This window comes from Capricornis sumatraensis, chromosome 3 (genome assembly GCF_032405125.1).
Source record: "Capricornis sumatraensis isolate serow.1 chromosome 3, serow.2, whole genome shotgun sequence".
In the NCBI taxonomy this organism is placed as follows: Eukaryota; Metazoa; Chordata; class Mammalia; order Artiodactyla; family Bovidae; genus Capricornis; species Capricornis sumatraensis.
The window spans coordinates 93,765,219-93,780,517 of NC_091071.1; positions in this window are offsets into that span (position 1 = coordinate 93,765,219).

Sequence of the window (15,299 nt, forward strand, 5' to 3'; positions counted from 1 at the left end):
CAATGAGTTGGCCCTTCATATCAGATGGTCAAATATTGGAGCTTCAGCCTTAGCATCCATCCTTCCAATGATTATTCAGGGGTGATTTCCATTAGGATTGACTGGTTTGATCTCCCTGTGTCCAAGGAACTCTCAAGAGTCTTCTCCAGCTCCGTTTTTCTTTTTATTCTAATTGCAGTTAAATGTACATTTTCAAGGCACATGTTTTATGGAGAGTTTTTATTATAAATAGATGTTGAATTTTGTCAAAAGCTTTTTCTGCATCTTTTGAGAAGATTATATGATATTTATTCTTCAACTTGTTTATGTGGTATATCATACTGATTGATTGATTTGCAGATATTGTACCATTCTTGCATCCCTGGGATAAATCTCACTTAATCATGGTGCATGATTCTTTTAAAATATTGCTGAATTTGGTTTCCTAATATTTGTTAAGGTTTCTTACATCCATGTTCATCAGCAATACAGGCCTGTAACTTTCTTTTTTCATGATGTCTTTTTCTGGATTTGGAATTAGGATGATGTCAGACTTATGAGTTCTCATCCAGTATATTTTTAATCTCACATATTAAAGTTTTCATCTCACATACTGTAGTTTTTGGTATGTTTGTATTCTAGCTCTTGACTTTTTAGACAAATTGAATGTAGTTATAATAATTTTTAAACTATTCTTGTCTGGTAAATCTAATATCTGTGTCAGTCTATATTTCACTTAAAGTTTTTCTTTATTGTGAGTTGTATTTCCCTGCTTGTTTTAATGAGATTGTTTTGGTTTGCAGAGTAGATTTTATTGTTAATTTCATCTTTTGGGTACATTGTATTTTTGCATTCCTATAAAAATTCTTAAACTCTGTTCTTAGATACAGGTAAGCTACTTAAAATATTTCTATCCTTTCCAATATTGCTTTTTGACATTATTTAGGTAGGGTCAGAGCAGTGTTACTTAAGAAGTAAATCCCCACTATTGATCACTATTGATATAACACCCTTGTGAGTACATGATCAAGCATCCAGTAAATTGGGAACTTTTCCAGATTAACTGGAATAGGCTCAATTCCTGGACAGGTACTATTCCCTCTAATTATTTTAGGTGTTTCTCTCCCCAACCTTTTGGTGGTTTCTTCACATGCTATGTTGATCAAAACTTTGTTGGGTACTTACAGAGAACAGTTCACAAGTCTCTGAAATTTTCTCAGTGTGCAGCTCTCTCCTCTTCAGTACTCTATCTTGTGAATTGTGCCTGTCTCGGTCTTCTTAGACTCTCAGCTTTACCTCTCAGCTCAGGGAACCTGCTGAATTTAGCCTAGATGCTCCCCTTTTGTGCTTCAGTCTGAAAATTTTATCAGGACAGTAAACTGAGCAATTGTGATATTCATCTCTGAGAGAGTCCCATTTCTCAGACATCACACCACTTTCACTTCCATTGTAAAAAGTCTTGCCATATATTTTGTTTGGCTTTTTAGTTATTATTGTTGCTTCACATGAAAGGGTAAATCGGGTCCCATTTGCTCCATCTTGGCCAGCTATTTCTGTCATATCTATTAATTCTTTTTTGTTTATTTGTTTTTTGTTGTTGTATTGTATAAAGGTTTTCAATTTGATGCTATATATTTGTAAGAAAAGTTTATGCATACTTGTGCCTGATTTTAGTGCTTGAAATTCCATTTTAAATACTAGTTTCTCTTTTCTTTTACTTAGGTTTTTTATTTATTTTATGCTTTGCTTTTTATATCTCCTGATATTTGCTTACCTCTTCATTTATAAATGTTTTATATTATGTTTACTTTTTATATAATCTTTCTTTTTTAAAAAAGAATTTGAGACTACAATGTATATATATATATATTTTAAAGTTAATCTGTTCAAGACTTCTGATATTCCTAAAAGTGGTAACAGATAATTTTCTGGTGTGGTACAGATGATGAAGTTTACTTTCTTTTGCATTTACCTATATTTTCTAAGTATTCTTTACTGAATTTATAATTCTATCATATAAAAGTTTATTTTATAAGAAAAAAAATGCTTTTCTATTCCCTCTGGTTTGTTGGTGCTTTAGAGGTCCCTGTTCAAACTGGTTTTAGAAAAGGCAGAGGAACCAGAGATCAAATTGCCAACATCCACTGGATCATGGAAAAACCAGAGAGTTCCAGAAAAACATCTATTTCTGCTTTATTGATTATGCCAAAGCCTTTGATTGAGTGGATCACAATAAACTGTGGAAAATTCTGAAAGAGATGGGAATACCAGACCGCCTGACCTGCCTCTTGAGAAACCTATATGCAGGTCAGGAAGCAACAGTTAGAACTGGACATGGAACAACAGACTGGTTCCAAATAGGAAAAGGAGTACGTCAAGGCTATATATTGTCACCCTGCTTATTTAACTTATATGCAGAGTGCATCATGAGAAATGCTGGATTGGAAGAAGCACAAGCTGGAATCAAGACTGCTGGGAAAAATATCGATAGCCTCAGATATGCAGATGACACCACCCTTATGGCAGAAAGTGAAGAGGAACTAAAAAGCCTCTTGATGAAAGCAAAAGAGGAGAGTGAAAATGTTGGCTTAAAGCTCAACATTCAGAAAACGAAGATCATGGCATCCGGTCTCATCACTTCATGGGAAATAGATGGGGAAACAGTGGAAACAGTGTCAGACTTTATTTTTGGGGCTCCAGAATCAACTGCAGATGGTGATTGCAGCCATGAAATTAAAAGACGCTTACTCCTTGGAAGGAAAGTTATGACCAACCTAGATAGCATATTCAGAAGCAGAGACATTACTTTGCCAACTAAGGTCCGTCTAGTCAAGGCTATGGTTTTTCCTGTGGTCATGTATGGATGTGAGAGTTGGACTGTGGAAAAAGCTGAGCACCGAAGAATTGATGCTTTTGAACTGTGGTGTTGGAGAAGACTCTTGAGAGTCCCTTGAACTGCAAGGAGATCCAACCAGTCCATCCTAAAGGAGATCAGTCCTGGGTGTTCTTTGGAAGGAATGATGCTAAAGCTGAAACTCCAGAACTTTGGCCACCTCATGCGAAGAGCTGACTCATTGGAAAAGACTCTGATGCTGGGAGGGATTGGGGGCAGGAGGAGAAGGTGATGACAGAGGATGAGATGGCTGGATGGCATCACCGACTAGATGGACATGAGTTTGAGTAAACTCTGGGAGTTGGTGATGGACAGGGAGGCCTGGCATTCTGTGATTCATGGGGTTGCAAAGAGTCTGACATGACTGAGCGACTGAACTGAACTGAACTGATGCATTCACATCCTTTAGCTATTTTTCCCTAGGGTTTTTCATTAGTCTGTAATGCTCTTTATATAGAAAAATTATTAACCTTTCCATATTTTTATGAACAATTTCCCAGTTTTTTCTCATATATTTTACAAGCACATTAGGTTAATAGGTTTTCTTCTCTCTCTCTGTGTGTGTGTGTATATGTGTATTTGCATGCAGGGGTATACACACATACTTTAACATGATTAGGTTAACCAAATTGATGTGTTCCTTTGGATTCTTCCCATTATTTTACTTGGAAAGCTAATCCTCATAGAGGAACCAGATAAACAAAGATAATTAAATCTACTTATTGCTTCCCTTGTCTTAGTTGAATATTTGTTATTTGAATCAACAGATAAAACTGTATCTTCCCTCCCACCTATCCATCCACCTTGTACTGCTTGCACAGCTTACAGGTCTTACTTTGTTAACATTATTAATATTTTACATCTCAAGATGCAATGTTAACTCTCTAATGTCTCCCAGTATACCAATTTGCAGTTCTATTCAACTCCATTTCTAGTATCTCTGAAGATGAGGAAGAGTTAGTCAGCAGACTGACCAGAAAGAATGAAACGTGATAGTGCCCAAATGGAAATATTATGGTTCTGTAAAACATTATCTCAAAATCTAGTGATGTATACCAACCAGTTATTTTGCTAAGGTTTCTGTTGGTCCAAAACAGGGATTCTGCAAAGTTTCACATTTAAAAAAATAATTTGTTAATTCATTTCTTTGGCTGTGCTGGGGCTTTGTTGCTGTATAGACTTTCTCTAGTTGTGTGCAGACTTCTCATTGCAGAGCACGGTCTCAAGGGTGTGCGGATTTCAGTAGCTGTGGCATATGGGCTCAGTAGTTGCAATTCCTGGACTCTAGAGCACAGGCTCAATAGTTGTAGTACCTGGGTTTAGTTGTTCTGTGGCATGTGGGATCTTCCTGGACCAGGAATCAAACCCATGTCTCCTGCTTTGGCAGGCGGATTCTTTACCAGTGAGCCACCAAAGAAGCCTGAAGTTTCACATTTTCACATGAAGTGTGAGTTAATTGTTTTTTGTGTAAATGAGGATGCCTGAAACAGCTATTCTCAAAGTGGTGTACTCTAAAGGAAATATTTACTTAGCGCCTAAAAGCATCTCAATCCATTATAGCGTAAGAAGGCAAAACATTATTCCCAGTTTCAGTTTTCTATGACTTGTATGCAATTTGTGTCTTCATAGAACTGAGAAGTTGAAATATACCTGAAAAGTATGAGTTGAGAAGATGAGATTTAAGTTAAAAATATTCTATACCATCAATACGTAACAGATTTTCTTTTAGCTGAAAAATTCATCAACTAGTTTTTAAATCAATCTACTTGGTTGTAAAGACTACCCTTCTTACTTACAGTGGGTCATAACAAGAAAATTTGCAGCCTCATTTACTTTGCATTGGGAAGATAATGTTTGAAACACTGGTGGACATTCTAAGACACATTTGTAGATTATATGTTATATGATGTAGATTGTAAGTACTGTGGGTTTTGAGAAGGAACTGTGAAAAATAATGGGTTATGTTAACCTTCATGGAGCAGATAGGACAATCCTAAAAGTAGAATTTGGAACATTCTTTCTGAATAACTCACAATGTGTGATAAGGTTTTCTGATCATTTGGGAGCAATGGCAGGTTTACTGTTAGTTTAATGAGGCTGAAGCCTTGGCCCTTCAAGCGCAGGAATTTGTAGTAAATCTGTAGGGGTAGGGCTAAGAAGCATATCTATATAAGCATTTCTGCTAACTTATGTAGAAGTATCTCAAAAGAGATCTTTACTGTGATTTCTTGTTTCATTCAAAGCAAACATTTACCTTCATGCCTATTTTTGTATTTGTAATTATATACTCTTTCTTTTAAAAGGTCTTCTAGTTCATATAAATCAGACCCCACAAAACCCACATCCATCCCTGTTTGGGGGATAATGATGGAGTCTGCAAATTAGAAAATTAATTTGCATGATTCCCTTTGATTTCACAGAGACAGCCAATTCATAGCTACTCAGTATCAGTGTAAGAACAAAACTCAAATCTCTTCATTTCTAAGTCTATGCTCTTTCCTTACACAGCAAGATCTTGTATAGGAATCACCTTCAAGAGCTCTTCATTTGGTTTATTAAAGTTATCTGGATCTAATCTAATAAAATATAACAGAAAATTATGTCATTGATAAAGTAAAACGCTAAAATCTGCTGTATGAAATGGCACTGGCAGCATTTACCTTTCCTTTGTAGATATTATAGTTTCTTAATTACCTCCATAGCTGAAATGCCTAGTGTTTAGAAATTGGAACGAGTTCACATAAGCACTTACATTATCAGGAAATATAAATAGCTCATTTATTCGTGGTAGCATTACTGTGTTCCTAATATAGTTTTTATTGATGGACACTTGAACTGTATCAATCCACTTAAAATTCAAAATGGTTCTTTTGTGCATGGCTTTATGGCAAGAGCAGTATAATTTAATTTAATATAATCTTTTAAAAACAATGATGTTTGTTTCATAAATGAATATTTTATATGTTGTGTTTAATTAAAATAAAACTATGCTACTGATCTAGAAAACACAAAACAGACTTGAGTTCATATTTATGAAGTGTAGCAATATTGGCAAGGCACAACTTATCTTGTTTATGAGACATGCTTGCTATTACTTGTACAGATTGCAGTCATTTTATTGCTGAATTTTACATGGTTTACAACCCAACAAATGCAATGAAACTGTCACGAGGAAAATAAGCCTATAAAATTTTTTTTTTTTTAAAGAGGGTGGCACTCACAGATCAAAATGCAGTTTTCGCTGAAGCTTTGGTAGGTTTTGAACTGTTACATCCTTCTAGGCAGCAGGTTTTCGGGATATAGCTATAAATGAAAGGGAGAAAGCTAAGATAAGACACCAAGGTTATTTTTAACACCTCTGCTTTGAGTACAGTTCCTCTGAGACCTAGCGTTTGCTTTTACTCTACTGGTAGGTTCCAGAATTCCAGGTAATCATAAAAATGTTTCCAACAAAGGCACCGTTTGGAAATCAGGAAACAGAGTGGGAAAAAATGTGGAAAAAAAAAGTGTATATGTGAAAAAAAAAAGAGGGGTGTGTGTGTGTGGATGACAAGGTCCCTATCTCTTTATTTAAAGTGTTCAAACTGAATATTAAATTTGATTCATATTTTAGGGTCTGGAACAAGAAAATGTAGTAAGGACATCTGCGGGCTGTGGTGGTCAGGTGAATTTGGCTCTCTCTCGCTGGCTTTGCATGGCCTTCCCTGTTGGCTCAGTGGGAAAGAATCTGCCTGCAGTGCAGGAGCTAGAGGAGGCCTGGGTTCAGTCCCTGAGTGGGGAAGATCCCCTGGTGGAGGGTATGGCAACCCACTCCAGTATTCTGGCTGAGAGAATCCCATGGACAGAGGAGCCTGGTGGGCTACAATTCACAGGGTTGCAAAGAGTCAGACGTGACTGAAGTGACTTAGCCCATATGCATGCATGCACATGGCATTACATAAGTAATGTATCTTTCAAGGCATTAAGTTGTAATTTTAATTTACTTTGTAGGTTTTCTCTTTTATCTGAAAAATAATTTAATTTCTTGGCCAGTCATAAAATATCAGTGGACTTAAATCTTGTACTTTTTCAGGTACATTTATGTTTATCTTCTTAAGACTTAGAGAGAATAACATAAAAACAATCTTTAAATGAACTTTGTAATTATTTACAGAAAGAACTCTGAGGGGAAAATGTTTCTTTTCAGAGAGTCCCTATTTGTTGCATATCCTTCCATAACTCTGCCTGGTTTTGATCATAACTGCAACAATCATTTTGTTTTCTGACACAAGAATAATAAAGTTTTACAGTAGTATCTTTCTGATCGGTTAGATATTTGATGGTATCCAAAAGGTAGAAAAACAGAAGTGTTTAAAAGGAATTCAGGAAAGAGAAAGGAGAAACTTCAAAAAAATTAGAATATAAGCTCTTTACTATGTAGAATGAACATTTTCAGAGCAGTTAGCAATGATAAACATTCTACTTGTTGGTTCTGGAAAATATCCTGCATGTCTTCCTTGTCAATATTCTACCCATATTGCAAGATGCAGTTTACATCCCATCCAGTCATCACCTGCAGATACATTTCGTAGGTTTTTGTTTATAGTCCCTTTTCTGGAATTACTGATGCAACCAATCTCTGGACCCAGTTCAGTTCATTCACTCAGTCATGTCTGACTCTTTGTGACCCCATGGACTGCAGCTCGCCAGGCTTCCATGTCCATCACCAACTCCCTGAGCTTACTCAAACTCATTACCATCGAGTCGGTAATACCATCCAACCATCTCATCCTCTGTCATCTCCTTCTCCTCCTGCCTTCAATCTTTCCCAGCATTAGGGTCTTTTCAAATGAATCAGTTTTTCACATCAGGTGGCCAAACTATTGGAGTTTCAGCTTCAGCATCAGTCCTTCCAATGAATATTGAGGACTGATTTCCTTTAGGATGGACTGGTTGGATCTCCTTGCAGTCCACAGGACTCTCAAGAGTCTTCTTCAATACCACTGTTCAAAGGCATCAATTCTTCGGCACTCAGCTTTCTTTATAGTCCAACTCTCACGTCCATACATGACTACTGGAAAAACCATAGCCTTGACTAGATGGACCTTTGTCAGCAAAGTAATGTCTCTGCTTCTTAATATGCTGTCTAGTTTGGTCATAATTTGGCCACCTGATGTGAAGAGCTGACTCATTTCAAAAGACCCTAATGCTGGGAAAGATTGAAGGTGGGAGGAGAAGGGGATGACAGAGGATGAGATGGCATTACTGATTCGATGGACATGAGTTCGGGTAGACTCTGGGGGTTGCTGATGGACAGGGAGGCCTGGCGTGCTGTGCTCCATGGAAATGCAGATTCTGACACGACTGAGCAACTGAACTGAACTAAACTAGTTTGGTCATAGATTTCTTCTGAGGAGTAAGCGTCTTTTAATTTCATGGCTGCAATCACCATCTGCAGTTGATTTTTAAGCCCTCCAAAATAAAGTCTGTCACTGTTTCCATTGTTAACCCATCTATTTGCCATGAAGTGATGGGACCAGATGCCATGATCTTCGTTTTCTGAATGTTGAGCTTTAAGCCAACTTTTTCACTCTCCTCTTTCACTTTCATCAAGAGGCTCTTTTGTTCTTCTTTGCTTTCTGCCATAAGGGTGGTGTCATCTGCATATCTGAGGTTATTGATATTTTTCCCAGCAGTCTTGATTCCAGCTTGTGCTTCACCCAGCCCAGCATTTCTCATGATGTACTCCTCATAGAATAAATAAACAGGGTGACAATATTGAGCCTTCAGGTACTCCTCTCCCTATTTGGAACCAGTATGTTGCTCCATATCCAGTTCTAACTGTTGCTTCCTGACCCGCATACAGATTTCTCAAGAGGCAGGTCAGGTGGTCTGGTATTCCCTTCTCTTTCAGAATTTTCCACAGCTTGTTTTGATCTCTTGGCTTTGGCATGGTCAATAAAGCAGAAGGAGATGTTTTTCTGGAACTCTTTTGCTTTTCCTATGAGCCAGCGGATGTTGGCAATTTGATCTCTGGTTCCTCTGCCTTTCCTAAATCCAGCTTGAACATCTAGAAGTTCACGGTTCACATACTGTTGAAACCTGGCTTGGAGAATTTTGAGAATTACTTTATTAGCATGTGAGATGAGTGCAATTGTGGAATAGTTTGAACATTCTTTGACATGGCCTTTCTTTGGGATTGGAATGAAAACTGATCTTTTCCAGTCCTGTGGGCACTGCTGAGTTTTCCAGATTTCTTGCATATTGAGTGTAGCACCTTAACAGCATCATCTTTTAGGATTTGAAATAGCTCAACTGGAATTCCATTACCTCCACTAACTTTGTTCGTAGTGATGCTTACTAAGGTCCACTTGACTTCACACTTCAGGATGTCTGGCTCTAGGTGAGGAATCACACCATTGTGATTATCTGGGTCATTAAGATCTTTTTTTGTACAGTTCTTCTGTGTTCTTGCCACCTCTTCTTAATATCTTCTACTTCTGTTAGGTCCATACCACTTCTGTCCTTTATTGTGCCTATCTTTGCGAGAACTGGACCCAGGCCCCACCCCAATTTTTCTTGTTTGTGTTATTGTTCGTTGCTCAACCGACCAAAACATACAGAAGACAGCAGGGGCCTGCAATGTGGTTACACTGCCATTAGAGGGCATTCCTTGTTAGACTTGGGTGTCTATGAGGCACTACCTACTGCCCCTGCTCCAGTTGCCTGCTATGTTAAAGCCTTGCTGAAGTATCATTCTGCTCAATTCTGGGGCTGCCACATTGCCTTGCTCATGCCAGCCTCTCCCACTGAGAAAACTGACCTTCTTCTTATTTCTAACTGTTCTCCACTCATACCTTTCCTACTTCCTCAGCCTATTCACTCCCTGCTATCAGTTTGTGTCCTGTCTTGAATGGATGATTTTACCTAGACCGTGCTATGACTACCATCTTCTAGACTTTAAATATCTCTTAGTTCAGTGTTCCATATATTAGATTTTTTGTCCCTCCTTTCCTACCTCAATTATGACTTCCACAAAAATCAAAGATACCCTGAGCTATACTTGAATTATGCAATGCACATGTTAAAAAGTCAGCATTGTATTACCAATGTGTACTCAGACGTACATGGCTCATGATTTATCTATTTCCACAGCCCCATCACAAGTAGTCAACTTCAACCCCTTATCCAGAGATTCATATTTCTGAGACCTCAGCATTTCTCTTATTTAAACAATCTGAATTGAAGTTGGTCAAAGACTTCACAATCTGACTGAAGTTGGAGCTTCTCTGGTGGCTCAGATGGTAAAGAAACTGTCTGCAAAATAGAAGACCCACTCAGGTTCAATCCCTGGGTCAGGAAGATCCCCTGGAGAAGGACATGGCAACCCACTCCAGTATTCTTGCTTGGAGAATCCCACAGACAGAGGACTCTATTGGGCTATGGTCCACAGAGTTGCAGAGAAGGCAATGGCAACCCACTCCAGTACTCTTGCCTGGAAAATCCCATGGACGGAGGAGCCTGGTAGGCTGCAGTCCATGGGGTCGCGAAGAGTTGGACATGACTGAGCAACTTCACTTTCACTTTTCACTTTCATGCATTGGAGAAGGAAACGGCAACCCACTCCAGGGTTCTTGCCTGGAGAATCCCAGGGATGGGGGAGCCTGCTGGGCTGCCATCTATGGGGTCACACAGAGTTGGACACAACTGAAGTGACTTAGCAGCAGCAGCAGCAGCAGCCACAGAGTTGCAAAAGCGTTGGACATGACTGAAGTGACTTAGCACACACGATGACTTCACCTGATTGTGTGATTTCTTCTTTCACTGTGCTATGCTGTGCTTAGTCACTCAGTTGTGTCCGCCTCTTTGTGACCCTTTGGACTAGAGCCCACCTGGCTCCTCTGTCCATGGGATTTTTCAGGCAAGAATACTGGAGTGGGTTGACATTTCCTACTCCAGGGAATCTTCCTGACCCAGATATTGAACCTACGGCTCCTGTGACTCCTGCACTACAGGCAAATTCTTTACTTGCTGAGCCACTGGGAAATTAAAAGAAGTCCACACAGGCACTCTGCAGGAAAAGTTCAGTTTTAGTTGTTTTGTTAATAGATAACATGTGTACATAATGTAAAACTCAAAGATTCAAAGAAAGTTTAATAGTCTTTCACCTTTGGCACTTCTCATGCCACCCCCTGCCATAGTCTTTCCTAGTCACAGCCACTGTTGATAGTCACTGTATCATCCTTTCTGATAATGCCTGCATATGTAGTACATGCAAGCACATGTAGATATGGTGATTGTGTCTCTTGTGCTTGCACATATATAAATCACACAGACATGTATACACATTTTACACAAATGTAAACAATACTAATATACAATTCTACATGTTATTTTTTTTCCTTGAAGATCATTCCATGTCACATATGAAGAGTTATCTCATTCTTTAAGTGACTACACAGTACTCTATTTTGGACTGTCTCCTAATGATGGATATTTAGAAAGAGTTTCCCTGGTGTCTCAGATGGTAAAGTGTCTGTCTACAGTGCGAGAGACCCGGGTTCAATCCCTGGCTTGGGAAGATCCCCTGGAGAAGGAAATGGCAACCCAGTCCGGTACTTTTGCCTGGAAAATCCCATGGAAGGATGAGCCTGGTAGGCTACAGTCCATGGGGTCGCAAACAGTTGGACACGACTGAGCAACTTCACTTCACTCACTTCATACTTTATCACTAGAGAAGGAAATGGCAACTCACTCCAATATTCTTGCCTAGAGAATCCCATGGACAGAGGAGCCTGGAGGGCCGTGGTCCATGGGGTCGCAGAGAGTTGGACACGACTGAAGCGACCCTGCTCTATACCTCAAGAAAATAAGAGAGGGTCTCATTTTCTGTCTGGCCATCTGTCAAGTTTAGACAATGGATAACAACAGCAAGACATGAGAAAGAGGGATGAGAGTGAGGTGTGAATATTCATCCTCCAGACTTCCTCTCCAAGGGTTTGCTTCTGGCTGGCTACTTCCTAAACCAAAGATCACAGGACACTTAAGGAGGTCCTTCTCACATGTCCTCTTTCTACTATCCCATATCTTTACCAAAAAATTGATCAACAGTCCTTTTTTTATCCTTTTGTATCTGAGTGGTGAGATATTGTACATGTATTTTTCTAAATATGAGTGGGGTTATGAATATTTTGAAGTGAATAATTTTATTTCTATTTCTGTATCTATTCTTAACCTTCCCCTATGACATATATATATCACTTTTTAAATTTTGAAATGATTTAAAATTTATAGAAAATTTGCAAAAACAGTATGAAAACTAGAGTTCCTATATTTTTTTACTCATATTTTCAAATGGATAACATTTTAGCATAGTAGCTTTTCATTCCTTTCCTCCTTCACCTTTTCTCCATGTGTGTGTAAACATTATCAATTGATAAATATATGTGTGAATGTAAACAAACATATATATATATACATATATACATATATATATCACCATGGGCTTCCCTGGTGGTTCAGTGGTAAAGAACCCACCTAACAACCAGGAGATGTGAGTTCAAGCCCTGGGTCAGGAAGATCCCCTGGAAAAGGAAAAGGCAACCCACCCCAGTATTCTTATCTGGGAAATGCTATGGACAGAGAAGTGCGGCAAGCTACAGTTTGTGGGGTCGCAAAAGAGTCAGAGATGACTTTGCATCTAAAAAACAACAGCAACAATATATCACTATATTGTTGAATTATTTGAGAATAGATATTTTCCTACTGAGTCATAATATAAAATCAAGAAATTAACTTAATTTCATAATAATCAGTTAATCTTCAGACTCTATTCAAATTATTCCTGATATCCACACAGTGTTCTGCCATGTATTTGATTGTCATGTCTCTTTAATCAACTTCAAGCTGGACCATTTCTCTGTCTCCCTGTCTTTCATGACCTGACTTTTTGAAAGTTATAGGCTAGCTACTTGCAAAAATGTCCCTTAATTTGAATTTGCTGATATTTTCTCATTTTCAGCAAGATTACCTCAAGATGTTACTGTATTTATCTTTTATCATATCAGAAGATATTCAATGTCAATTTGTTTCATTACTGATGATATTAAATTTCTATACTTGGTTAGCACATTTTATCCAGGCTTGTTCACTGTAAAGTCATTTGATAAGTGTTTATGATCATTAATTAATAAACAATTAAGTATCTTGTGGGAAGATACTTTGAGATTTTCACTAAGTCACAGAGCTCTCTTTTCTCATTCACTCATGCATGTATTTTTATCAATCCCGATTTGAACAGGAAGAGCAAAGAATTTATTATAGGGGTATCATTATATGCAGAAATGAGAGCTGATGACACAGTTTTGTGAGTTCTGTTTCTGTGTCTAGAGTTGTACTTGGACTTGCCCTGGGCAGGCGGTCATGGAGGGCCAGTGGATATGAAGTGAGGGAAGCAAGGGCTGGAACTAGTGAAGACAGAATGGAGTCCACTTGAGTCTGTCATCACCTCCAGGTTGGATTATGGAGTGTCCTGCAGGAGAGGCCAGTGTCCTTCACTATGGAGCTACACATGCATCTGGCTAGGCATCAGTGGGACTGAGGCCAAAGATCTGGTGGTTGCTGCTACCTAAGAAGACAAGATAAGTAACATTGTAGAGTGGCTGCAACAGCATCTTGTTCCTCCAACTGACTTTCTGGTCATAAAGGAATACTGCTGCTCATTTACTTCCAGCTTTCAAATCTAGGACAATATTGCTTCCAGGTCATGACAACTAAGAACTCTGAGGAAAGGGAATTCTGGGACATGTAGTCACAGATTAGGTAAGTTGATATAAGACAAGTCCACTATAGTATTTATAGCAGTTTGAATTCCTGAGTTTTTATTTTAATCAAGGGATTACTATTACAGTTATTATTTATTTAGATGCTCAAATCATTCTACACTTGGCCAGTGGAAGCCTTTCATGCTGACCGTTGTATTTTTTTGACATTTTCCCAACATTCTTTGGGTATTTAATTACTATTAGATTGAAAACGATGTTACAGGATCATCTTACATTTTTCCTGTCATAATCCCAGAATGAATCCTTTCTCCAGCGAGCTTTGGTTCTTTTAGTATAAAATGGCATTTAGAAACCAAGATCTAGAAGACACTTGACCTTTTTGTTACTCAGGATCCCTGCTTTTAGGTCCTCTCAATAGACAGAGCTAGGAAATACAGGAAAAAAGGAAGGAAAAACAAGACTTCCCTGTTTATTTTCCTATTAGGATGTTAGTCTTATTTTGTATTGAGTCTTGGGAGCTCTTTCTGTGTTAGGAAAATAACCCTTTGTGATGTGAGATAGCTGAATATTTTTCCCAGAATATCATTTGTGGATAGTATTCTGTTGCGACTGGCCTGTTTTCTTTTCTCTCTCTCTTGAGGCCAGTTTGGGTTACAGTGTAATCTGGATAGGTAGAAAGCAAGGTTTTCACTCTAGTGATCATGTAGAAAGCAGACAACACCTAAAATGGTTAAAGGCAGGGGGTGGTTATATTCTTAAAAATGCATATGGGGGAGATATTGTGACTGCTCTGCTTGTCTCAAGGCAGATCTTTAAGACAGATTATAATGTGCAGGAAGAAAATTTTTCAAGACGGGTTTTCATGGGGGACAAATTGAAGGTATTTATAGTTCTTTTTATTAATCATTTTGCCAACTGTTTAGAAAGAAGCTGTCCTGGGCACCTTTCCCTTGATTTGGACCTTCATTTTTCCCCTACACATTTCTTAGTTCATTAATTCATTCTATGCATAGTTCTTTCATTCATTTAAACTCCATTCATTCACTAATGAGTTTCTACAGTGTACATAGAACCGAGCAAGCTTTTGGAAGGGTTAGAAAGTGACTGAAACTGTGGTTCTTATATTCTAGGCTTACTGTGGTATTGGAAGGGTCAAAATAGTATCACATGAACAGCTAGAAAGTAATAGCCCAACATCATAAATAAGCATAAAATATCTAAGACAGACTGAAGTCTAAGCTTATCTAAAACATTACACGTGTTAATTCAAAAAAAGCATTAGATTGCTTTGGAATGTTTTAAAGCTTATTTTATATAAGTATATTTCATGCCAAGGTTGTGACTTTTGTGCCTCAGAATTTAGGTGGAAAGAAGAGACAGTGATTTAATAATAGTCTGAGAACTTGAGAAATCACTGGGAATTAGATGTGGGATAAATAGAAGCTGTTTTGAACTCAGTTCTTGTTTGTTTGTTTTTAATATATCCCTATATTTGCTTTCATGGCTTATTCTATATCATTTAAAGATTGTCACTCACTTATCAAGACTCACAGCCTCGCCTCCTGTAGAAAGTCTATGTAAAGATGGCTAACAAACATATGAAAAGATGCTCAACATCACTCATTATCAGAGAAATGCAAATCAAAACCACAATGAGGTATCTA